We start from the raw sequence: 24,299 nt of genomic DNA, 5'->3' as shown, positions 1-24,299 counted from the left end.
GTGAAGGGGAACGACCATAAGGGTCGGGGCGATAGGCCTTCAACAAGGAAACGTGGAATACTGGATGAACACGCCAGGACGCAGGTAGGGCCAACTTGAAGGCCACCGGGGAAACCCGTCTGATTATTTGGAAGGGACCAAGAAATCTAGGAGCCAATTTCAATGGTAAGTTACGGGCCGGTAAGTTCTTAGAATTTAGCCACACCCAATCTCCCACTAGAAATTGAGGCGCAGGACTCTGATGTTTATCGGCAGTCCTTCTCATGTAATCTTGTGCCTGAGCTAGGGTACCAGCTGCCCGAAGGTGGAGGGACTGAATCTCGGCAACCAACTGATCCGCGGACGGGACTGGGCTGGGTTGAACAGGAGAGAGAGGCAGCAGCTTGGGGTGAAGCCCAGAAGAACAGTAAAAGGGACTGAATCCGGTTGCCGAATGGACAGAATTGTTATAGGCCACTTCGGCCAACACAAGGTGGGCGGCCCAGTTAGATTGAGATGCGTTTGTGAAACATCGTAGATACTGTTCCAAAGTCTGATTCGTCCTCTCAGTCTGCCCATTAGTTTGAGGGTGATGACCAGAACTAAGGGCTCGATGAATTCCCAGATGTCGACACAGCTGGCCCCAAAAAGCTGAGATAAACTGAGAGCCCCGATCCGAAATAATCTTCTCTGGCAACCCATGCAGGCGAAAGATGTTTTGCAAGAAAGAGTTAGCCATCTGAGCTGCTGTTGGTATCTTCTCAAAGGGAATAAAATGGGCCGTCTTGGTGAAACAGTCCACCACCACCATGATACATGTGTTTCCTTCGGAACACGGTAGGTCCACAATAAAATCTGTGGCAAGTGTATGCCACGGATAAGGCGGCCTTTCAGTAGGGTGTAATAAACCCAAAGGTTTCCTGCGGGGAGTCTGGACTTGGGCACAGGTGGGACAGGATTCTACGTACTGCTTGACCTGAGTCGCCCAACCAGGCCACCAGAATTGGCGCGCTATCACTTCTTGTGTAGATCGAACTCCTCGGTGTCCCCCAACCTTGGAATCATGTAAACCATGCAATATAGCTTTACGTAGAGCTTCGGTAGGTAAGTATAATCTATTTCGGAAGAGCAGCAAGCCATCTTTCTCACGCACTTGTGGATGTGTTAGCAAAGCAGACCGTTTGGAATCCACTGACGTTTCTTGGGCTACTCTCTGTAAGAATGGTACCAAGGCCAGAAGGAAATGTTTCGGGGCCAGCACTAGAATGGTACCAAGGCCAGAAGGAAATGTTTCGGGGCCAGCACTGGCTGATCTCTGCCTTCATGTTTGATGTCATCCTCAAGGGATCGAGACAATGCATCTGCTTTCACATTCCGAGAGTTCGGTACATAGGTGATATTGAAATCAAAATGTGAAAAAAAGAAAGCCCAAAAGGCCTGCCGAGAAGTCCTACATTGAAGAGATCGTAAAAATTGTAGATTGCGGTGGTCAGTGCATACCTCCACCGGAAACCGGCCCCCTAGGAGGTGGTGACGCCATTCTTCAAAAGCGGTCTTGATGGCCAGGAGTTCCTTTTCAATAACCGGATAATTCCGTTCACTGGCCGAGAGTTTCCTGGAATAATATGCTAATGGGAATTCCATGTTCAATCTGGGATCATGTTGTAGCAAAACAGCCCCAATCGCAAAGTCGGAGGCATCAGTCTCTACTATGAACGGTTTATCCTCCCGAGGATGACAGAGTATCGGGGAAGTGCTGAAGGCCTCCTTTAACTGTTGAAAAGAAGTCGAGGCTTCCGATCCCCACTCAAACTCTTCTTGGTACTGGTCAAACTGGACAGTGGAGCAGTCACCTTAGAAAAAGCCGGTATAAAACGACGATAGAAATTGGCGAAACCGAGAAAGCGTTGGAGAGAACGTCGGTCCTTGGGAGTCTTCCATTCCAAGATAGCACAGACCTTTGCCGGATCCATATTTATCCCAGAGGCACTGATCACGTATCCAAGAAATTCGATGTGATCCTGATGAAACAGACACTTTTCTGGTTTTGCATATAGATGATTCTGTTGTAGTCGCTTAAGGACCTCCCTCACTTGAGTAGTGTGTCCCTTCAAGTCTTCAGAGAAAACCAGGATGTCATCCAAGTACACCCACAGAGAAACTCCGATTAAATCAGCAAATATATGATCCATCAGACGCTGGAAGACAGAAGGGGCATTACATAGGCCAAAAGGCATCACCCGATATTCATAATGACCCAATGGTGTCTTGAATGCTGTCTTCCATTCGTCTCCAGGATTTATGCGCACCAAATGGTAAGCCCCTCGTAGATCGAGCTTGGTAAACACTCAGGCTTTGTGCAAGGATTCCATAATAGTGCGAATCAAAGGAAGCGGGTATCTATCCTTTCTGGTGATATCATTCAGCTGTCTATAGTCGACGCAAGGCCGTAAGGTACCCTCCTTCTTCTTGACAAAGAATAATGGAAACCCGGCGGGAGAATTTGAAGGTGCGATATAACCCTTCTGAAGACATTCCTGCAGATATTCTTGTAGTACCTCCCTCTCTTGGGACGTCAAGGAATACACTTTACCATGCAGAATTTCTGAATCTGGTAGCAGGTCTATGGTGCAGTCCAATGATCTGTGAGGAGGTAAAGGAATATCACTAGGTTCAGAGAAAACTTCTTGAAATTCGGTGTACTCAGATGGAATTGAGACGACAGAATATAGACTGGTTCTGTTCTCCCCATCGGTCTGTGTTGAAGCGGAGGCAGTTGTTTGAATGGGATCACAAATACAGCATTCCTTAGATCAACGATCGGAACAGAATACCAACGTTCTAGTCTCCCAATTAATGTTAGGATTGTGATGCAACAACCAAGGTAATCCCAAAAGTATGGGGTACGTAGGTGTCTTAATTACATCATGTGAAATCTGTTCACTATGCCCTTCAATCTGTAGATGCAAGGTTTCAGTATGTTGGTGAACAGGGCCTGAAGACAGAGGAGTCCCATCGATTACCTCCACCATTGAGATGCGCTTCTTTTCAAGCAAGGTGATTCCATTTCTGGCCACAAAATCGACATCAATATAATTACCAGAAGCTCCGCAATCCAACAAGCCTAACACTTCAACTGGTTTGTTACCCAACCAAGAAACTTTAATAGGCAGAGCCATGAGAACCACAGGCTGCATGGGCTGTCTCTCCTGTGTCTTCTCTGGAAGGACTGGAAAAGAAGAGGGGCCTGACGTAGCCTTCCCTACATACGACAGGCCATTTAGTTTTCCGACTTTCGGAGTGGTCGAAGCGGGCAGGTACTGAGGTAATGTTCTGAGGCCCCACAATACAGACACAACCTGAGATCTCTTCTTCTCTTCTTCTCCGCCTCCGATAAGGGGCCTCTGACGGCTCCGAGTTGCATCGGTTCTGGCGCCGATTCGGTGGAACCCGATGCTTTGGATGGAAGATTCAGGAATCGAGGAAGTGTTTTCTCCGAACGCCGTCTCTCATTTCTTCTCTCGGCCAGCCTGTGATCGATTCGTAAGACCTGTTCTTGGAGAGACTGTAAGGTATCTGGTTCAGGAATATGAAGTAGCTCATCCTTGTACTCTTCTCTTAAACCCCTTCGAAAGAGTGTCTTCTGGGTAACCTCGGGCCATTGAGAATCGGTGGCCAATTGCCGGAAACGACTGATGTAGGAAATAATATCGGTTGACCCCTGTTTTAAGTCCATAAGTTGGTTCTGAGCGGTAGCCGCAAGGTTTGGTGATTGAAATACTTCCAAGAATGCTTTCTCAAAAGCCACAAAATCTTCGAGAATGGGACTCCTGGCTACCACCAGCGGGGTTGCCCAGGCCAATGCATTTCCAACTAAATTTCCCAAGATATATCAAATCTTGGCCTTGTCTTGATTGAAATGCGTTGGGCGACACAAAAAATGGATCCTGCAATGGTTACAAAATTCGGCCACTCGGCGAGGATCACCATCAAACTTAACCGGACTAGTCTGAGCCATTACAGACTCTGCAGAGATGACAGAACTAGCCCCATGTGCCACTACTTGCTGCAGGGTAAGATTCTCTTGACGTAGGGCAGACATCTCAGCACGTAGGGCCCTGATTTCGTTTCTTAACTCTTCGGTTTCATCCATCTCAGAATCTGAACTGGTGGTAAGGCGTCTTAATCTGTTAAGGTGTACGTCACGCAACTTGGACGTACCTCTGTTTCCGGATGATGTCCGCGTTGGGGAAGCCAGTCTGAAATTCGGATAAACCAGTAGTGATTATGGCACAAGGAAGCGGCCTCATTCCCGTCCTGATGGTACAGGAATGGACGGGGGCCACCCCCCAGCACCAAAGATCTTCTTCTTGTAGTGACCTAAGTTGCTGTAGCTGGCACAGGCGAGAAGGGCAACAAGGAGGTCGAGAAGTCCTGGGAGGTGAGAGCTCAGCAGAATGGCCCAGGGGAAGAGCTCAGTAGATCGCCGGGAGAGCCAGACACACTCAGTTCAATGGAAATCCAAGCAACAGTCAATTTGCAGGCTGTGGAATGATGGGTAGCCGAGTTGTCGGAGAGAGTCCAGGCCCAGGCGAATCCGGAAGATGTTGAGGTTGAATTAGAGCAGGCAAGAAGACTGGTACCCCAGCAAGGCAACAAAAATAGGGACACCAAGTAGGCGGGCAGATAGACCTCAGGGAACCTCAAAGGATTGAACCAAGGGAAGAGCAGCAAGGGAACAACAGGGAGGCCAGGCAAGGAGTAGGGAGCCAATCTGGGAAGCAGGGATTCCAGGCAAAAGGAGGGAACCAGGCAGGGAAACCAAGCAACAGAAGGCAGAGGGTCCGGTGGGAAAATACTGGAGAACCAGGCTGAAAGGCAGAACGGCCTGGCAGGTAAGCAGGGACCCAGGCGGGCAAAACTGGAGAGTCTGGCAGTAGAAACAAGGGGACCAGACAAAAGGGAGGGCTGGAATCCAGGTGGGGAAGAAGAGCGAAGCTGCAGAGTCCAACTGGAGCCGGCGGCGAAACAACGGTGAGTCAGGAATGAACCGCGTTAAGACGCGATTCGTTCCTGCTCCAGACCACTATTTACAGCCGCGGTACGAAACTGAGGCTTGGAGCGCGAAGAGAACCGCGCATGCGCCGCGTTCCTTCCGGGGCGAGAACGAGGCTTGAAGAGCAAGCCTTCAATCGCCTTGGTCCGCGGCACACGTGTGCGCCCGTAGCCTGGACCAAACAGCTGATTCGGGCGTCGGAGAATCTCCCTCCCACTGATCCGATACCTGGAATAGAGCTGCCAAGGAAGGTAGCGACCCGCAGCCTTCCAGGTAGGTGTCCTAAAAGATGAGAGGGACCCATATTTTACTAATGTTACGTGAAGAAAAAGAAATTGTAGGTAAGTAATTGCTTTACGGGAATACCCTTTCAGGATTAGTCTTTTTAATCATACATGCTGCAATTTGTGTACAAATTGAAGTTGCATACTTTATTTCAGACTATCTGGAAACCTTTTCTCTATACCAATGCTTATTATAAATTAGTTTTTTGCACTGTTTATGATTTGTTTTAATGTTTAGTGCATAGGTAATGGAATTTTTTTATTTTAATCATTTTTTTATTATTTAAGGTCATATTATTTATTTATTTATTCATTTATTACGAGGATAAAAATATTCACAACTTACAGACATAAAGTGAAGCTTATAACTTTAGGTTAACAGAAGCCAGCAGAATTAACTTGTAAAGAATTGAATTACGCCATAAATATACATAAAGCAATTGAGTCAATGTACTTTGATGCTGGAACACATATTCTTTTTTTTATATATAGAAGCAAAGTGTGTAAGAAACACATTGTTATAGTAAGTCTGCAAGCAATTAGAAGAGGGAATAAGAAAAGAAAAGTGGGGAGACATACTGGTAAACAGACAAGTAAGTACATACAAGAAACAAATGGGAGGAGGGAATGGGGAAGGTGGGTATAATTTGTAAATTGATCAGATGTTATTGCAACTGTAACAATAATGTAAGATAAACATTTTAAGTGAGAATAAGAACATATAACTTATAAATGGAGTACAAGTATACAGGTTCAAGTACCATGTGCTGTTACATTGAAACAATTGAGAAATCGACGAAAGAAAAACCATTTAGCATTGTATTTAGGGATTGTATTGAACTTGTTAGCCATACACAGTTCCATTCTATTAATGTGACATATAGAGTTCCACCAACCTCTAATAGAAAGAGATTGAAAGTCTTTCCAGCAGCTGTTATACATTTCAAAGCTATGCAAATAAATCATAAAGTTTGGCTGAATCAGGAGATATGTTTGTTGTAATGGCCAAACTACCTAAAAAAGCATTTAAAATGGATAATGGTATATTGACAGAGAAAATAAGCTTGATAAACTTCAAAATATCTTGCCAAAACCCAAACATAAAAGGACACGCAAAGAACATATGCATATACAAAGCAGTGGTCAGACCGCATGACCATCATTTAGCATCATGATTGGGTTTGGCCTTTGCTAATTTAGCAGTAGTAATGAATGCTCTATGAATAAAGAATAAATAATGTTGTGTTATATTTGCTGAGACAGATATATTTTTAATTTCAGAGAACAAACGGGACCACATATGATCATCAAGCACACATCCTAAGTCATATTCCCATTTAAGAAGAATAGAGCAAACTTCAAATGTTGAGGTGAGAATATTATAAAATGTTGAGGCTCTCACATCATTGAGCATGGTAAGCTGTAGTAGTCTGAATGCATCAGGGGAAAGAACCTCATTAGAGAAGTTATTATGTGCCTCTAGACAGGAATTAGTTAACTTGTTGTAGTACTGAAAGTCTGCTTTGGGAATGTCGTATTTGGTTGATATTTGCTGAAAGGATAGAATAGATGGACCATGAATAAATTGTTGAATAAATCTAATTCCTTTTTTTATCCAGGATTTGCGGTTCAAGGTCTTGTTATTTATTTATCACAATATTTTGTTATGCCAAATTAAAGGGGAGAGGTATTTAAAGGGAGTTTTGGTATGAGGGAAAAGAAAGACTTGTAGGGCCGAGACGGATGCTTTAATGGGATCTAAGATATTTATGAATGCATGTTTAAAAATAAAGATGAGGTCAGTTACGTTATAAGGATAAGCTGAGTGTTTTTCTAAATTACACCAAGCAGGGGTATCTGAGATTGCTGGATCTGCAAACTAGTGGTGGGATTGTTTTAGGAGAAATGCAGAGTGGTATAGCTTGAAGTCTGGAAATCTAACTCCATCCATTTCATAAGGTGCTTTTAGTTTAGATAAGGCAATTCTCTTACTTTTTCTTACACCCCATAGAAAGTTTAGTAAAATTGAATATATAGATTTGAAAAAGGAGAGAGATAAAGGAACAGAAAGAAGCTGTAGGTAGTATAGTATAATAGTGGAAAGCATACTTTAATTGCATCTAGACGACCCCACCAAGAAAGGTATAGGGGTACCATGTGGATGTTCGATCCTTAAGGGTGTCTAATAAGATCTTTGTGTTAAGTTTGATAGTGTCTTGGATTGTAGGGGCAAATTGAATACCTAAGTATTTAATATAGTCACTACACCATTTAAGACCAAAGGTATCAATATCATGTTTAAAGCAACAGGAGTTGAGGGGTATACTTTCTGATTTCTGTCTATTTAATTTGTAACGAGATACTTGACCAAACTGAGATAGAATATTGAGTAGATTTGGTAGGTGAAGTTTTGGATTTTTGATAAGAATAAGGATATCATCAGCATACGCTGCGATTTCAGTACAAGAGGCACCAGCAGGAATGCCGGTATTTTTTTGCTGGATCTTATTAGTTTCAGTAATGGTTCAAGTGAAAGAATATATAATATAGGTGAAAAAGGGCATCCCTGTAGTACCTCTTAGTAGGGGGAAAAAGGAGGACATTTGGCCATTTAAAAAGATAGAGGATGTGGGGGATGAGTATAGAAATTTGACCAAAGAGATAAAAGTATCACCAGATCCATGCCAGTGTAGGGCTTGAAACAAAGTTCCAATTAACACGATCGAACAAGTTTTCTACGTCTAATGCTATAGCTGCGTAGCCTTGTTTGTCTTTTTGTCTTTAGTCACTAAATTAATGGCATTAAGTAATAATCTTGCATTTAAGGATATGTTACGACATTTCACATATCCAATTTGGTCTGATTTAACAAGAGCAGGAAGTGAGGATTCAATTCTATTGACTAGTATCTTTGCCAACATTTTTACTTTCAATGTTGAGGGAAATGAGTCGATAATTATTAGGGATTGTAGGGTGTTTATCTGGTTTTGGGAATATAATGAGTAGTGCTTCTGAAAATGACCATGATGATGATTTTTGAGAAATAAAATAAGGAGAATAGTGTTTTAAGTTTTGGGGCTAGAGATTTAGAAAGGTTAATATAGAATTCAGTGGATACTCCATCAGGACCCGGTGCCTTCCCTTTGCCTAAGCTATTGATAGCTTTAATAATCTCCATAGATGTGATGTCATAATCTAGGTGGGAAAGGTCTGTTTGAGGATATGATGTTTGTCTAATATTGCTAAGAAAGGATTCGATATTCTTACTAGGAATAGGACTTTCGGGGTGTATAAATCAGCATAGAACTTTCTGAAGCAATCAAGGATGTCTTTTGAGTTATGATGAGAAATGCCATGGGTATCCTTGATGTGGGAGATATGGAACGTTTCCTTTTTAGTTTTTAGATATGAGGCAATCATTTTGCCCGCTTTGTTTGATGTTTGATATATTTTTGTTTTATATTGAAGTATTGTCCCAGCAGCAAGTTGTGCGATTTCTCAATTGATTTTGAAGCGCAATGCTATGACGGTTGGTCGAGCTACAGTCTACAAAGTAGCATTTCTCTGCTTGGGTAAGTTGGGAATAAAGGTAATCTAAATGATTTTTTCTTAATTTCTTTTTTTTACCTGCGAAGGCCATAATATGACCTCTAAGGCCGCTTTGAACGCATCCCAGTTATTTACAACTGAAGTATCACCGTCCTGATTATTAATAAAATATTGTCGGGTAAATGATTGAATGGATTGAATGAACTGGGGGTCCTGTAGAAGGAAATTAATAAGTTTCCATCTATTATTGGTTTTGTGTACATCTGAAAGACAGAAGGATGTGATAACAGGCGCATGATCTTAAATATTAATATTACAGATTTTGGAGTCTACTATGGAGCCAGAGATGGTTTTAATTGCAAATATATAATCTAGATGTGATAGTGTATTATGTGGGGGTGAATGGAAGGTGTAGTCTAATTGTGTGGGATGGGTTAGTCTCCAAGGGTCTATCAAACCTCTTTTGGCTAAACAGTTAGCAAAGGATTTAGGAGTTTTATTTGTTTGAAATGCACAGCTGGATTTTCGATCCAGGACCTGATTAACATCCCCATACATTATCAAGTTAGTAAAGTTGTTTTTAAGTATCATTTGTTTAATAGATGTCCAAAAGGTGGAATCTGGTAATGTAGGATCATAAATGTTTAAGATAGAAACATGCATTGAATCAATTAAAAGTTTTACCCAAACCCATCTTCCGTTGGTGTCAGCATCTTGGTCTAGAATTTTAAAAGGTAGCTTTTTACTTAGTAGTATGGAAACTCCATTATTTTTGGATACTGCAGGGCTGGAGATATTCTCCTTAACTCATAAGGTCTTAAGCTTCATTGTCTCTTTATTGGATAAATGGGTTTCTTGTATACAAGCAACCAATGGCTTACATTTATTTAGATGAGACATAAATTTACATCGCTTAATGGGATTCTTACATCCTTTAATATTCCATGTAACATACTTAAAAATAATTTGTACATGTAAGGAATCTTTTGCCTGTAGTACAATGTAAGATCTGAGTCAAAGTAATGTGATTTGAAGCATATATACCCAAACGGTGATACAAAAGGATAAAACATTGGAGGATCAGGAAAGGGGGTAGGGGATTGATCTTAAACAGATAAAATATGAGCAAGGAGGCAAAGATTACTTCAGAGATCAAACAGGACATAGGAGAAAAATCAGTGAAGAAGGATGTAGCGGGGTAGGTAACGCCTACTGGGTCATCAAAAGGAAAAAGAATGACCACAGTGGAAGAAGGACGCTGCAAGAGCGCCCACCTCAGCTCGTTATAGAAAATGGGTACAGATTGCATTAAGTATTTAGTACAAAGGAAGTAAGAAAAAACCTGATCATGACATGCAGTAAGTTCCCAGGACGAGACGAGGTTGAGCCACTTGTAGGTGAGGAAGTATCCATGCCGTCACTTTTAAGGGATTGAAAGAAGGACCCGAGGTCTGCTGGATCATCAAACACAGCTCTACGAACTTCATGAGTTACTTTAAAGGAACATGGGGGATATAATCCATATCGGATATTGAGCTGCTTCAGGGCAGGGCGAAAGGATAAGAAAACCTTTTTACGTTGGGCTGTGCTTCTGGCCACATCTTGGGAAATGAATAACTTGTTTCCGTGCCAAATTAGGGATTTGCATTCCTTAGCTGTAAAAACAATGAGTTGAAGTTGAGAGTATTCCAAGAGGTAAAATATTTGTGTTTTAGGTAACTGGCGAGAGGTGTTTGAGACCGTATGTTGGCCCATTCTGTGGGCTTGCTTTATGTTAAATGCTGTATCCAAGGGCAGATGTAGAATGGCTGGAAGGAATTTTTGTAGAAAAACAATGGGGTCAGCACCATCAGATCCTTCAGGTTAGCCTAAGATACGTAATTTATTGCACCTATTACAATTTTCTAAGTCTTCATTATGCTTCTGGAGCTCTTTAATGGATTTTCTATTTACACCACTTGGGGGATAACTCCTCTACAACACCAACTCTCCTTTCCACTTCCTCTATTCTGTTGTCAACACTTATCCATCTCTCGTCTAACTGCTGTAGTTTGATATTTGTAGTCTCAATAAAAGGTTTAAGTGCTCTGATTTCAGCAAGAATAGTTTCAATGGCGAGGTCAGAAATACCAAGTGGAGGAGGTGAGTCACTTTTAGGTTGTTTAAGATTTGTTGAGGATGATGTGGATTCCTTTGCAGTGGATACATTTTTTGTCCATACAATATTCAGCTTAGAGACCATAATTAGAACATCTTTTTTTGTAGATTGGAGTGGTTTTTCGAACTTGAAAAGGTTTAATGGTTTCTTATTTTGTATTCTATTACATATCTTAGTATGCAATTATTACATCCATATTATGTATGCTGTCATTCCTCTTGCAATAAGAGGTCAAAAGTACAGACAGAAAATAATAAGGCACATACCATAGATAATAAAGAATATAGCATGATCACCAAGTCAAGTTACGTGATATAGAGCATTCCGTGTACGCTTCAGCTGCAACCCAAAGTTTGGTCGAGGGCCAAGGAGGTGGTGATAAACAGGTTTTAGAATCCAGATGATTTCAGCTTATGCTGTATGTAATGAGGAAAGGAGCCAGCAGACAAAGCAGATAAAGCAACGGAGCTATGGCACTGAAATAAAATCTGCTGATAGCATATGTGATGATGTGAAGAGGTGAGGAGCCAATATTAAAGGCTGTAGAAATTGTGCAAGCACACTATAACTGAGAGAAATGGGTTAATGCAGTGAACATTTGAGTTATTTAGGTAGTACAGAGAACTAATTCTTAGCAGAGAGAAGTATTTAGCTCGAAGTCACATTTATTTGTTAGACAAATACTGAAAGGAGGTGATATTCATGCGGTTTAGTTATGATAGTATTTAAGAGTATGACCCAGCTTTGTTATCTTATGTTCTTTCTTGACATTTTTTACTTTCTTCTCCTCCCTTCTTCTCTGCCAATCTGCCTTATAAATAACTGCTATTCCATTCAGTACTTCCTTTACCCACTTTACTTCCTTTAAAAAAAATGTTTTAAATTTTAAAATTGCTTATTCGCCTTTGTTTTACTGCCCCCCCTCCTCTGACCTTTTTCTGTGTTTTTCTTCACGACTATCCTCGTTGCCTTCTGTTCTTCTTAAATGTATGTTTTTTGTTTGCTAGCCGCTAGTTTCCTTTTAAAACTGTTGACCGGTAACTCCGAAAGTGGCGTTATAGAGTTAATGAAGCCTGTGACGATTAGCCCAAAGCGGCGTGTCACGTGAGGCGCAACGCCGTCCCTCTCCTCATGAGGGGCGGTGCGCTTCAGAAGCTAACACCGGAGCTCGTAGTTGGAACACGACTCGGCACCAGGAACACTCCAGAACATTAAAAAAAAAGCTGCAAAACAATATGGATCAGCCAGGCAGCAGGAAACATTGTTAAAGAAGTAGATAATGTTAGGAAATACAGACTTAATGCATATTTATATGGTAATGAGGCAGAGCTACCCTATTAGGCAGCCATCTGCTCTGGTATCCAAGCCATGCCCCACATCATTTATTTTTTAAATGTTCTATTTATTGCTTGCATTAAAATGACTTGAAGGAAACATGTATACCTTATGAAAATATCCCATCAAATCAATCCTATTTAATTCTGCAGGCTGCGATTATGTCATATTCCACAAATGAAACTCATGAAACGCAATTTCCTTCAACACCTTTTGAACTTTTCCTTTCATGAAAATGTTTGACATATTTTATTTGTTGCATGGTTTAAAACATATTTTCTATCTTTATTATATAGGTATTTTAAAAAAAAAAAAGATCTATTTAATGTTTATATTTAAAGAACTGTGTTCAAGGTATTGCTTATTGTTAGGGTAAACTGGCTGTGATTTTATGGTAATAGTTTGCAGTGTTTTATTTGTTAAAGTCTTTGCCAAATAAAGAGAGAGTTCTAAAGAGAGAAAAGAGAATAATTTCTCATGAATGTAGGTCCAACATTTAAATTATTAGATGTACTGCACCCATCGCACTTTTAACAACTAGTTTTTCTAGATTCAATAGTCTCATTCCCTCCTTGCAGGCAAACGGTAGGGTAGTTAAAAGAATGAGGTTCAATGATATATCACTTGACAAAATAGTGCATGATTTGTTCATACTATGACATGTTTGGTTATTTTATTGAATTTATTCACAACTGGAATTTTTGCCAACTGTTTACATTCTCTCGGTTAAGATACAGCTTACTCACTTATGGACTCAATTCCTTTTCTGTGAGCATGGACTACTGTATTAGAGTCATTTCCCATTCTAAGAATCTTTGATCCACTGGATTTACAATTTCTTCTAATGATGCATGATATCCACTTACTGTCGCAATCACTTTCTAATAGGCTTCAGCCACTTCATTAGAGTGATCTATTCTAAGTATCTTTGTGCCAGGCAAATAACAATTTCTTCTAATCATGCATCATGCTCACTTTCTGCCTCAATCACTTTATTATGGGCTTTTTCCACTTCATTAGGGTTCTCTATTCTAAGAATGTTTGTTCCAGCTGATTTACTATTTCTTGTAATGATGCATTGTGCTCACTTACTGTCACGCACGGTGGTCGCTGGCAGCTGTGGAGACGCTGGCGTTGGAGAGGCCATTGACAGTAGCCGTCACGCCACCCGCGCTTTCCTCTACAGCAGTCTAGTCCTTCAGCCTTTCGACCAGCGGCGTCCTTTTTACGAGCGCCAACCCGGAAGCCTGCGCGTTGCAACCTTTTCGCGTTAGGCTTCCGGGTTGGTACGCTTCAGTTCTTTCCTCAGCGGCCGTCGCCGCTCCCTTTCCTCTACTCCCGTTTGCCTCCTGGCTTTCTTTCTGCACTCGGCTCGCCTCGCTCTGCTGGAGCTTTCTCTCTGCTCCACTTTGGCTCTCTCTCTTTTTTCCTGGTTCTTTCCCTCTCTGCTCATTCAATATATACCCCATCCCTTGGAGCTGTCACCTAACACTACTTTCAGTGGATTTCCTTATCAGCTGAATCCTTCAATTTACACAGTCCTGCCTTGTATCCTGTTGCCATCTTCAACAAGGAAGGGGTTTTTTGCGCCTTTCGGCTTTTTCCCCTTAACCGGTCTGCCCCGGTACGGGGGCCCCCTTGGCCCCGGGTTAGAGGGGCAGGGTGGCTTCCTCTCGAGGCAGACCTCATCCACACTCCAGAGAGGAGGCATTGAGGATAAAGAGATTCAGACTCAAATCGGACGAGGAGAGCACAGGTGAGCAGGAGGGCGTAAGGGGCACTCGGGGGAGTGGGGTGAAATTGATTGAATCCAGGAGTGAGCCTGACACTTACTGTCTCAATCACTTTTGTATAGTCTTTGGCCACTTCATTAGGGTAATCTATTCTGAGGTTCTTTGTTCCAGCTGATTCACAATTTATTGTAATTATGAATTGTTCTCACTTACTGTCTCAATCACTTTTGTATGGGTTTCAGCCACTTCATTAGGGTCATACTTTCTAAGAATATTTGTTCCATCTGATTTAAAATTTCTTGCAATAATGCCTTGTGCTCACTTACTGTCTCAATAACCTTTGTATGGGCTTCACCACTTCATTAGGGTCATCTATTGTAAGAATCTTTGTTGAAGCTGATTCACAATTTCTACTAATGATGTATCATGCTCACTTAATGTCTCACTCACTTGTGTATGGACTTCAGCCACTTCAATAGGACCATCTATTCTAAGAATCTTTGTTCCAGCCGATTTACAATTTCTTGCAATGGTGCCTTGTGCCCACTTACTGTCTCAATCACTTTTGTATGGGCTTCAACCATTTCATAAGGGTCATATATTGTAAGAATCTCATATTCAGCTAATTCACAATTTCTTGTAATGATGCATCATGCTCACTTACTGTCTCAATCACTTTTGTATGGGCATTGGCCACTTCATAATGGTAATCTATTGTAAGAATTATTTTCCAGCTGATTCACAATTTCTACTAATGATGCATTGTGCTGACTTACTGCCTCAATCACTTTTGTATGGTCTTCAGCCACTTCAACAGGGTCATCTGTTCTAAGATTCTTTGCTCCAGCTGATTCTGAATTTCTTGCAATGATGCATCGTGCTCACTTACTGTCTCAATCACTTTGTATGGACTTCAGCCACTTCATAAGGGTCATATATTGTAAGAATCTTTGTTCCAGCCGATTTACAATTTCTTGTAATCATGCATAATCGCTTTTTTTATGGGTTTCAGCCACTTCATTAGGGTCATCTAATCTATGAATCATTGTTCCAGCTGATTCACAGTTACTTGCAATGATGCATCATGCTCACTTACTTTCCTAATAACATTTCTGGGCCTTGACCACTTCATAAGGGCAATCTACTTTAAGAATCTTTTATATAGCTTTTATATAGCTGATTGACAATTACTTCTTATGATGCATCATGCTCGCTTAATGTCTCAATCACTTTTTGTATGAGCTTTGGACACTTCCTTAGGGTCATCTATTCTAAGAATCTTTATTCGAGGTGATTACAATTCCTTGTAATGATGCATCATGCTCACTTACTGTCTCAATCACTTTGTATAGGCTTCAGCCACTTCATAATGGTCATCTATTCTAAGAATTGTTTTCCATCTGATTCACAATTTCTACTAATGATGCATCATGCTCACTTACTGTCTTAATCACTTTTTAATGGTCTTCAGCGAGTTCATTAGGAACATCTGTTCTAAGAATCTTTGTTTAAATTGATTCACAATATCTTGTAATGATGCATCGTGCTCACTTACTGTCTCAATCACTTTTTTATGGCCATCGGCCACTTCATTCGGGTCACCTATATTAAGTATCTTTGTTCCAGCTGATTCACAATTTCTTGTAATGATGAATCTTACTCACTTAAGGCCTCAATTATTCTTCTATGGTCTTTGGCTACGTTATTAGGCTCATATTCCCATTTCAAGAATCTTTTGTGGAAGTGGGAGGCAGACCAAATTCGGGGAGGCAGTGTTTGAGACCCCAGGAAGTGCCACAGTTTTGGACCAGGGAGTAATCAGATCTGGTGAGTGTGCGTTCTGTAGACAGACAGACTGGGTCCCCCCTCTGGCAATAATAGGCAGGCTAAACTGAGAAGTGGGAAAACAATGAAGGCACCAAAATCGTTGTAGAAATCAGGAAAATATGTATTAAATGCAGAGAAGTAGACTAATTGCCAACAGAGTAAATCAGACACACTGGCCAAAGGTGATTGTCTGCACTGAGCAGAGGGCACAAAGCGGGGCATTGGTGGCAGGCATACTCACTAGGCACAGCCACTGGCATGGACTCTGTGGCCTGGTGAGTACACTTGGATGCAGGGGGAACGGTTGGAGGGGGAGAAGGGTGGCTGGTACAGACAGTGAGGGCTGAGAGAGTAGTGGAATAAAAGAGAAAGGAAGATGGAGAGAAAAGGAGAGAGAAAAGGGGAGGTGCTCAGTGAGGAAGGGACTCAGTGAGGGAGGCGCTGAGTGAGGATGGTTGAGTGATTGTCGATAATCACCTGACCTCACCTGACCATAGGATGGGGACATGTCAGGTACATGACTCAGGTGTTAGTCTGTTTTTGGGGGGTGGGGGAAAAGTTCCTAAATATCCTACCAGATAGGGGTAAAGGTGTTACAGGGAAGGGGATAACGCGTCTCTCTATCCAGCATTCCATGCCCACTCCCTGAAGACCCCTAACCCAGGTGATCCTCCCAGATTGGTCCACCCTGAGGAACTGGATCCAAAAGCGATGGCCATGTCCTGGCCACCTGGATGACAGATCCCCAGGGACTAGTGGGTGAGACACCTTCTGGTTTCTAACACCACCCAGGAGCACAACCAGTGGAACTGGTTTTTGGCTGCTAGTTGCTGGCAGGGGAGAGGGTGTGACGGGTGGTTGGATAAGTGAGAACAAGTTTCTCTGTGCTTTTTAGGGGAGGGGAGATGGGCTCACAGGAGGTGGGCACACATTCTCTGGTAATTACAGGAAGAAGGACAAGTGTCCTTCTAGAGCCCGCCCACACTCATTCCCGCAATAGGGAACACTAGATTCTGTGTGATTTCTAGTTCAGGGAATATCAAAAGTATAGAGTACAGGGCTGTTGGGCCCAAGGGGAGATTAATAGCAGGGTGTAGAACAAGCGTGAAAACAGATAGTGACAGTAAATGACTGGGGGATGGAGGCAGATCCCAGAAATGGGTGCAAGAGGTCAGGGCCCAGCTTGGTGACCTGGCAGAGGACAGAATACTTGCAGGGTCTGGTGCAAGTGGCTTTCCAGAGCCTCCCACCCATGATGGACATAACAAGTGGAACTCGTTTCGCAGGGCTCAGAGAGACTTCACGCCAGGACAAAGGGAAGATACAAATTATAGGGTGGGGGCAAGTGGGAGGAAGAGTTCAAAGGGGCCAGATCCAAGCTGCAGCTCAGCAAGAGGTAGACCTAGTTGATGGAAGGAGTGGAGCCCTTGGGGAAGGAGCATGGCCTACTGCTGGGGACGCAGAGGAAACACACATTTTGGAAAAATAAGTTATACAATACATTGCTGAAATGGTAAATGAAGAAATCCAAAAGTAAAAAATGAGTGACAAATAGCTGAAACACATGTAGAGGCTCTCCGGGGTCCACACGTGCAGACTACCACTTCCACAGCCCCCCTCTAGTCCCAAAAGGGACCACATTAACCTGTCTGTAAAGTTCTTGGTTTAGGGAGTCCGGATTCCAGGATGTGAGAGCGAGATGTGCAGTGGAGTAACTTTGCTGAAAATGTTGGGGGGGGGGGACATGACATCTGAAGAAAAAGTGCCCCAGCCAAATGAATGCGGACAAAATGGTGTGCCATGAAAGTTGGGGGGGGGGACAAACAACCCTGTCCCCCCCTAAAATTACGCCCATGGATATGTGCCATGGTTAAGTAGTATACAGGGGTTTGGCAACAGTTTGATAGAAGCACGAGAGCAGTTTCTAGATGAGCAACCTCACAACAGCATACAGGTTACATGAAAGCAGTTTTCCCCAGAAGGAGATGAACCAGTCTTTTATTCAATCCAGAAAGTCTTTGGATATGTCCTTGGCGGTGGCCCCATGGAGGTGATGTGAGCAGCATGGTGAAAGATTTCATCAGAGGAGTCTGCAAAACATACATACTGCCCTAATCAAATGTTTTTTGTTGTTGTTTTTTTTAAAACTTTATTGTGCATTTAGCTAAATAAATAACCTTAAGCACATTTAAAATTTGTTGAAAGAGAAAAATTACATCAACAAGATCATCAATAAATAAAAATAAAAATATTGAGAACAAGTTTAAAAATACAATGAAATACATATAAATCTAATTTAAGATACACTTATTCAAATCAATGGGACATAAAATCAATTCACCTCATGGCATTATTCCTGTGCTGCCTTCCATACATGAAACACAGCCCCGGTGATAACCAGAGAAGTTGCTCCGTATAGGATATTACAAAATGGATCAGTTTTGATGGAGTCTATTTTATGTGTGAACTTTCCATAGCTCTTGTACACTTGTACTAGAGTGGGCCAAATAATCAAACTATGACAATCCGTTTCAATTTCCCCTTCACCGATTAGACAGAGTCTTTGATCTCTTGGTATCTTCTACCAAGCACCTCAGTATTCCAATGTGGATAGTAGATTAAAACGTAAATAGATTATAAACCTTACCAAGCCCGGGTCACAGGGCTTTGCAAGATAAAAGGCCACTGAGTCGAGTATAAATCTTTGCATGGAATATTGTCTATAAAGTTTCTTTATTTCAAGCCTATCCACGTGGCAAGCTCTATCCCTGGCTATTGTCTTTATTTTTAGGACTTGTTCTGCATTTGGCAGATCACAAACAAAATCCAATGACATAGCCAACAAGGTCAGGAGATAATTTACTGAGAGCTCAAATTCTTGAATAAAAATTGTGCTTTTATGGTAATCTATTCTAAGAATCTTTATTCCAGGTGATTCCAATTTCTTGTAATGATGCATCGTGTTCACGGACTGTCTGCTGTACAGGAGCCTACAATATTACATAATTTGTTAGTGTCACAAGTCATGTAATTAGCCTGAGATAGAGGACACAATGCTGAACAAGCCAAATAGAAGAAAGTGACTGTATGCCAAATTCCAACCTTAATGTTTCGACAGGTACGGATTGCAGCAAATTCAACATAGAGCGCAATATTTTGGCTTCGAACCCATCAAGCCCTTTCATCAGATTCCAGGGGAGTACCTGCAGGCCATAAAGTTTAGAGGGGAAAATACTAGTACGCTAAATAATCAAAAAGGCCTGCAGGTTATTTCCCCCTTTGTGACTAATGTATCGCTTGATGGCTAGCCATTTCTTCCATGTCTTGGTAGTTGTGTAGGCCTTTATATGAGAGTGCCATGGATTTAACTTCAGGGGAAATCCCAAGTAAGTCTACAACTTCAAGCGGCTCATTGCCCAGATTCCAGAGAAATCTTGTTTTTGGTTTAAGGCCTCCTAGGCACATAACTTTTGTTTTGTTTATATTAATAGTCATACAATAGTGAAGCGCAAAGGCGGGCGGCGCATCTATTGAGCGCTGAAGACCAATAGGAGTCTCGTCAAAAAGTATAATGTAATCAGCGTACCCAAGCCAGGTAACAGGGACACCATTATTCTTGGGCCCCACATTTCTCACCTTTCCCAATTAAGAAGGTATATCGGTAATGTAGAGGTTGAAAACCAGGGGAGAAAAGAAGCACCCCTGCTTCAGCCCTACATTTATCTGTATTGAATTAGTTGTTTCCGCCTCTAAGTTTAATGAAACTGAAATTGTCGTGTTGGAATCCAAAAGGTTTAAAAAATACAGAAGATGGGGATCCATTCCCCAAGAGGTAAGATTTGGCCAAAAAAGAGGACCGAACACCAAGTCGAATGCCTTGCTAACATCTTTCCGGCAACAATAAAGGTTAGAGCCATGGTGAGAGATAGTATCCAAATATTGTCCAGAGTTCCATGTGATTTCTTGAAGCTCGTTTGAAAAGGCTCCAGGAGAGCACTTTCTGTAGCCCACTGATTAGGTTTTTAAGAAGGGCGGTAGAGAATATTTTCATACTGGTATCAAGCATGGCCGGAAGCTTGTAGTTTGATGGGTCTTGCCTTCCACCATAGATTTTAGCCAACTGAGTAGAACCTGACCAGCGAGCTCTATGTATCGAAAAAATTACAACAATACTTTTTCCCAAAAAGATGGATTAGACTTCAAAGTCAGATTGGCCCTACCATCAGGGCCTGGTACATGAGAGGATTTTAACTTACTAATGAGGAGGATTATATCCTCAAAGTTGTAATTTTCCACCCAAAAATGGTGGAGGGACCATAATTGGGGATATCAGGCAAGACTTCCTTGTCTGAGAAGTATAACTTTGAAATATGCTCCGTCCCTTGGAGTTCTGATATAGGGTTCAATTCAATGAGGGTGTCCCCTGCCAGATGTTCTCTAAGAAAGGACTAACATCGACGGTGACCATTAAGCTTAAGTATGCGGAACATAGAGAGCCATTGGACTCTGTTTAAAGAAGATTTGTGTTGTCTTAGCCAATCTTTGTTGCAATTTGCTAATGAGTGAAGGGTAGTCTTGTTTTTTCTATGGGGAAGAAACGTAGCTGACTTCTAATCTGCGCTCTGGCCTTACGGTATGATACATTTTTCTTGTGGATAAGGGGATCCACATTGTTCAACAAGTTCCCAGCCATTTTTCCAAAAGAACCCCACCTCTGCCTAGTAATTGATTGAGCTAATTTAGCAATAAGTAGCTCAATATCCCTTTGGTTCAGTGTGAGCCAAGATTCTAGATAAGCCTTGTTTGCTGCAATGATCTCGCTAAGCTTGATAGTTGTTGCTGTTGACCATATAATGTGGTTTCCGGTAGAATTTACACTTACTACGGGAGCACCCATTGATGCCACATAATTGGTGCCCATGATAGTAGACAAAGTGAGGTCTGCATGAGCACTCGCAGTGCTATGCGTAATTGATAAGGGAGAACATTGATTAAGCATATTGGCATTGACCACAAAGTAGTCAATAAATGACCTTGAGCTGACATTAGTCCAGGTATATGTTGAATTAACATGTTCAGGATGGACTAAAGGTAAGCACGTAAGATTGTGACCCTATAGGAAGGTGGACCAGCCACAGTCGCCCATACCAGCAATGTAAGAAGCACCAGTATAATACATCTCTCCCTCATTATCATTAGACATTAATAGATGTAGATTGTGCACTTGTGCACATTTAAGTCCACAGCAATCAGTCCTCAACTATTTGGATACCTACTATACCATATCAACAATATAAAAAATATCTTGGTAATCAAGCCATGTATTATTGGGGTTTTTGTGCCATATGGCAGATCGTAGACATTTACAACCTGTATTCCTTGGTGTCAGGCAAGTATAAAAAGGTTGAAAGGACTTGAGGTAGAAAGCAGTCCACATACAAATAGGTTAAATTAAGATGGGAGTGAGACCCAATGGCCATACCACCACTAGGGTGATCTCTACCAGACGCCCTAGCTGGGTTGTAAAGTATACAATATCCATCCATATAAAGGTTTGTAGTAAGCCACGTCTCCTGTAAAAGAAAAATATCAGATGAAGTGAGTTTAATAAATCCCAGTGGTAGTTTGCAAAAGGAGTTATGGCCACGTGTATTCCATGTAAGCCATGATAGAGTAGGTGGGGGCACGTGCCATCAGGCCCTGCTAGAAATAGAATATTCGCAGAGCCACTGAACGGTAGGCTTCTTAGCTTCCATACTGCTAACAGGATGCATACAAGATGCTAACAGCAAGGAGCATTCCGACTGTAAAGTAGATGCTGAGGTAGTTGTTGTATTCTTCTGGAAAAAAGGGGATTGCAATGGACGATGAGTCATGTCTTGCTTATGGATTAATTGCCTCTTACAGATTGTCAATCGGAAGCCCAGAGATTCCAATTATTCAGCACTAGATTTAAGTACAGCCACCATCAAGGGAGATGTAGATTCAAAGATTATGCAATTAGAACAACAGCCAAACTTGGGCAGCTCCACTTGGGTAATATCAGAAGAAGACAGATGGTTGAGGCTCGGGATCTGCGAAAAAAGTTCCAGAAGAACTCTTCTGTTTATAAACAGGCTGTAGAATGATGGATGAAGTTCTTCGAACTTGGCCCATTTACCCAGCGATCCAAGGTTTCTATTTATCTCAAATTTGGATATTTAGAGGCTGGGGCACGCGTATCTGTGCTGGTGCAAATGTGGTGGGGATAGAGTTGGAAACGGATTTAAGGCCGATACGTGGCCTGGTTGAGATGCTGTGGGATCTGAGGTTGAGGGCCGCTCTCTGCTCCTACGGAGGAAACACTAGGCAAAGGTGCAATAGCTGGAGCAGCAGGTCCTGTGGGTGCTGGAGGAGCCAGTAACGAGTTATCATAGAGCCACAGAGGGGTGCCTGTCTGACCAAACCATAAAGTGATGTATGAGACGTCGAAGGCTTAGAGCTAGCATGTTTACGAGTACCAACTGGAGGGCATATTGATACAGAGGGCCCTGATGGGCATAGTTGGATCATTTTTGGTGCTGTTTTCCTTCATTTGTCTTCTGCTTATCGATGGAGGCTGAATTGCAGGGGGCGAAGCACATGGAGAATCATAAGCCGATGTCTGCAGCGGCAAGGAAAGCTCCTCAGAATCCCAAATCGCTGTCATCTGCAACATCATGGGCGTCTAGATGCTAATTGGGTGCCACCATTTCTGCCAAAGTTGGAGTTTAGTCTACAACAAGGTTCTTGCACTGGGTCCTCTTTGTTAATCAAAGGGTCTAGCCGTTAGTATTTTCACCTAGGATCGATTGCAGGGGCCAGGGAGAGTTCTCCATTATCATGTCAACGATAACAGACGGGACCTGCTTAGTTTCTTGCTGTTCTTTAACGAGAGTTGCGCAAAAAGCCAGACGGGCATCGATGATCGCAAACATAGCATTTAATGATTGCATAATAGTGGAATCTCTGGTCGCAAGGGCGGGAGGAGAGTCCAGCCTACTCTCACTATCCGACTCACTATTATAAAGAGCTGAGTAGTCGGATGATGGTGTCAATATAGCTTCTGCAGAGGATTACAATTGCTCCAAATCAGGGGAAGCATATAGATTTGTGCTAACTGGAGTTTTAGGGACGTTAGTATGTAGATCTGCACAATGTGAAGTCCCCATGGAATTCCTCTGAAGTCCTATGCATCGGTTTGACAGTGAATGATCGTTGTTGATCGTTGGAGAGGTGGTTATATCAGGCACTCGCTGCGGGGGAGAAGTATTTGTTTGGAAAAACGAGTCGGGACTGGAGGCAGTGTGTTTGCTAAGATGGGAGCAAGCTACAACCAACAAATATTAATAAGGCAGTCCTAGTGGAATCTTGTCAAAGAAAAAGGGTCTACACTAAACAAAACTATTGCCAATCCTTACTACTAAGTTACAAAAAGAGTGTGGGATAAAGAAAATAAAGAAGTGTTCACAAAATGATAAGTCAGGATGGTATGCTGGGTCTCCCTTCCCCACGTTTTAGACACAGTAGAAGGCGGGACTTCTGAGCACAGCACACTCCTGGGCCTCGCTACAACAAGGTTACAGTTCCATTCAACAATGTCAAAACCTTCTTAGGCCAAGTCTCTTTCCTGCAAAAGTCTCTTGCCTAAGATGGCCTGCTGATTCACAAAAATAACAAACAAACAAAAGTTCCCTAGGTAATCTAGTACCTTGGGCGATTGCTCTTCTCTCCTAGGATTTCCCTCCGCTGGGCTCGGATCCTCCTTGCAACTTGGGTCTCCCTCAGTCGGGTTCACTACAGCCTTTCACTCTTGATATCAACACAATGTTCTCATGTGTGTCAGACTTCAGCCCGATTCGCAGGCATCCCGCCGCCAGGTTCACAAATGCCAATTCCACAGTTCACTTTAGTTTTAACACAATGCGGGATTCACTCTTCTTAGCTTTAGCCTTGGCATCCCTTCGTCGCGTTCACATAGCCATCTTTAACACAGTTCATGCTTTTACTCACACTCTTCTCAGAAAGCGGGAATTCCCTTCCCCTAGCTTTCTGTCGGCAAAGGGTCAGAGATTGTACAAGGGATTTTAACTGACCCCTATAGGACAACTCTGACGCCACTTGACACCCTTTCCCAGGGCCTTCTGGCACTTGCAGTTTCAAATCAGGTCCCGGTCAGAGTCTTTCAAATAAGCACACATGTGGCGCCAAACCACTCTGCACCTGGACCTTAACTGGCTTTCTTTAAAGTTCATAAATACACATGTTCTTTATTCATCAATTCCTTACGTCCAAAAATGTTGCTACTTGCAAACTTTGGCTCAACTCGGTTTGAAGTTGTTATCAGTTTCCTCCGACTC

At 42.3% G+C, this 24,299-nt stretch overlaps 1 protein-coding gene across 2 annotated transcripts in view; it reads right to left on the bottom strand.

Moving 5' to 3' along the window:
• LOC138468214 (xanthine dehydrogenase/oxidase-like) overlaps positions 1–24,299 on the bottom strand; it is a 1,072,878-nt gene that overhangs the window by 956,620 nt on the left and 91,959 nt on the right. The gene's annotated exons all lie outside the window — the stretch shown is intronic.

The sequence above is a fragment of the Ambystoma mexicanum genome, chromosome 4q, assembly GCF_040938575.1.
Source record: "Ambystoma mexicanum isolate Mex_15411 chromosome 4q, UKY_AmexF1_1, whole genome shotgun sequence".
NCBI classification, from domain to species: Eukaryota; Metazoa; Chordata; class Amphibia; order Caudata; family Ambystomatidae; genus Ambystoma; species Ambystoma mexicanum.
Note: the sequence above shows the minus strand (reverse complement) of the source record. Positions and strands in the feature narration are given on the sequence as shown.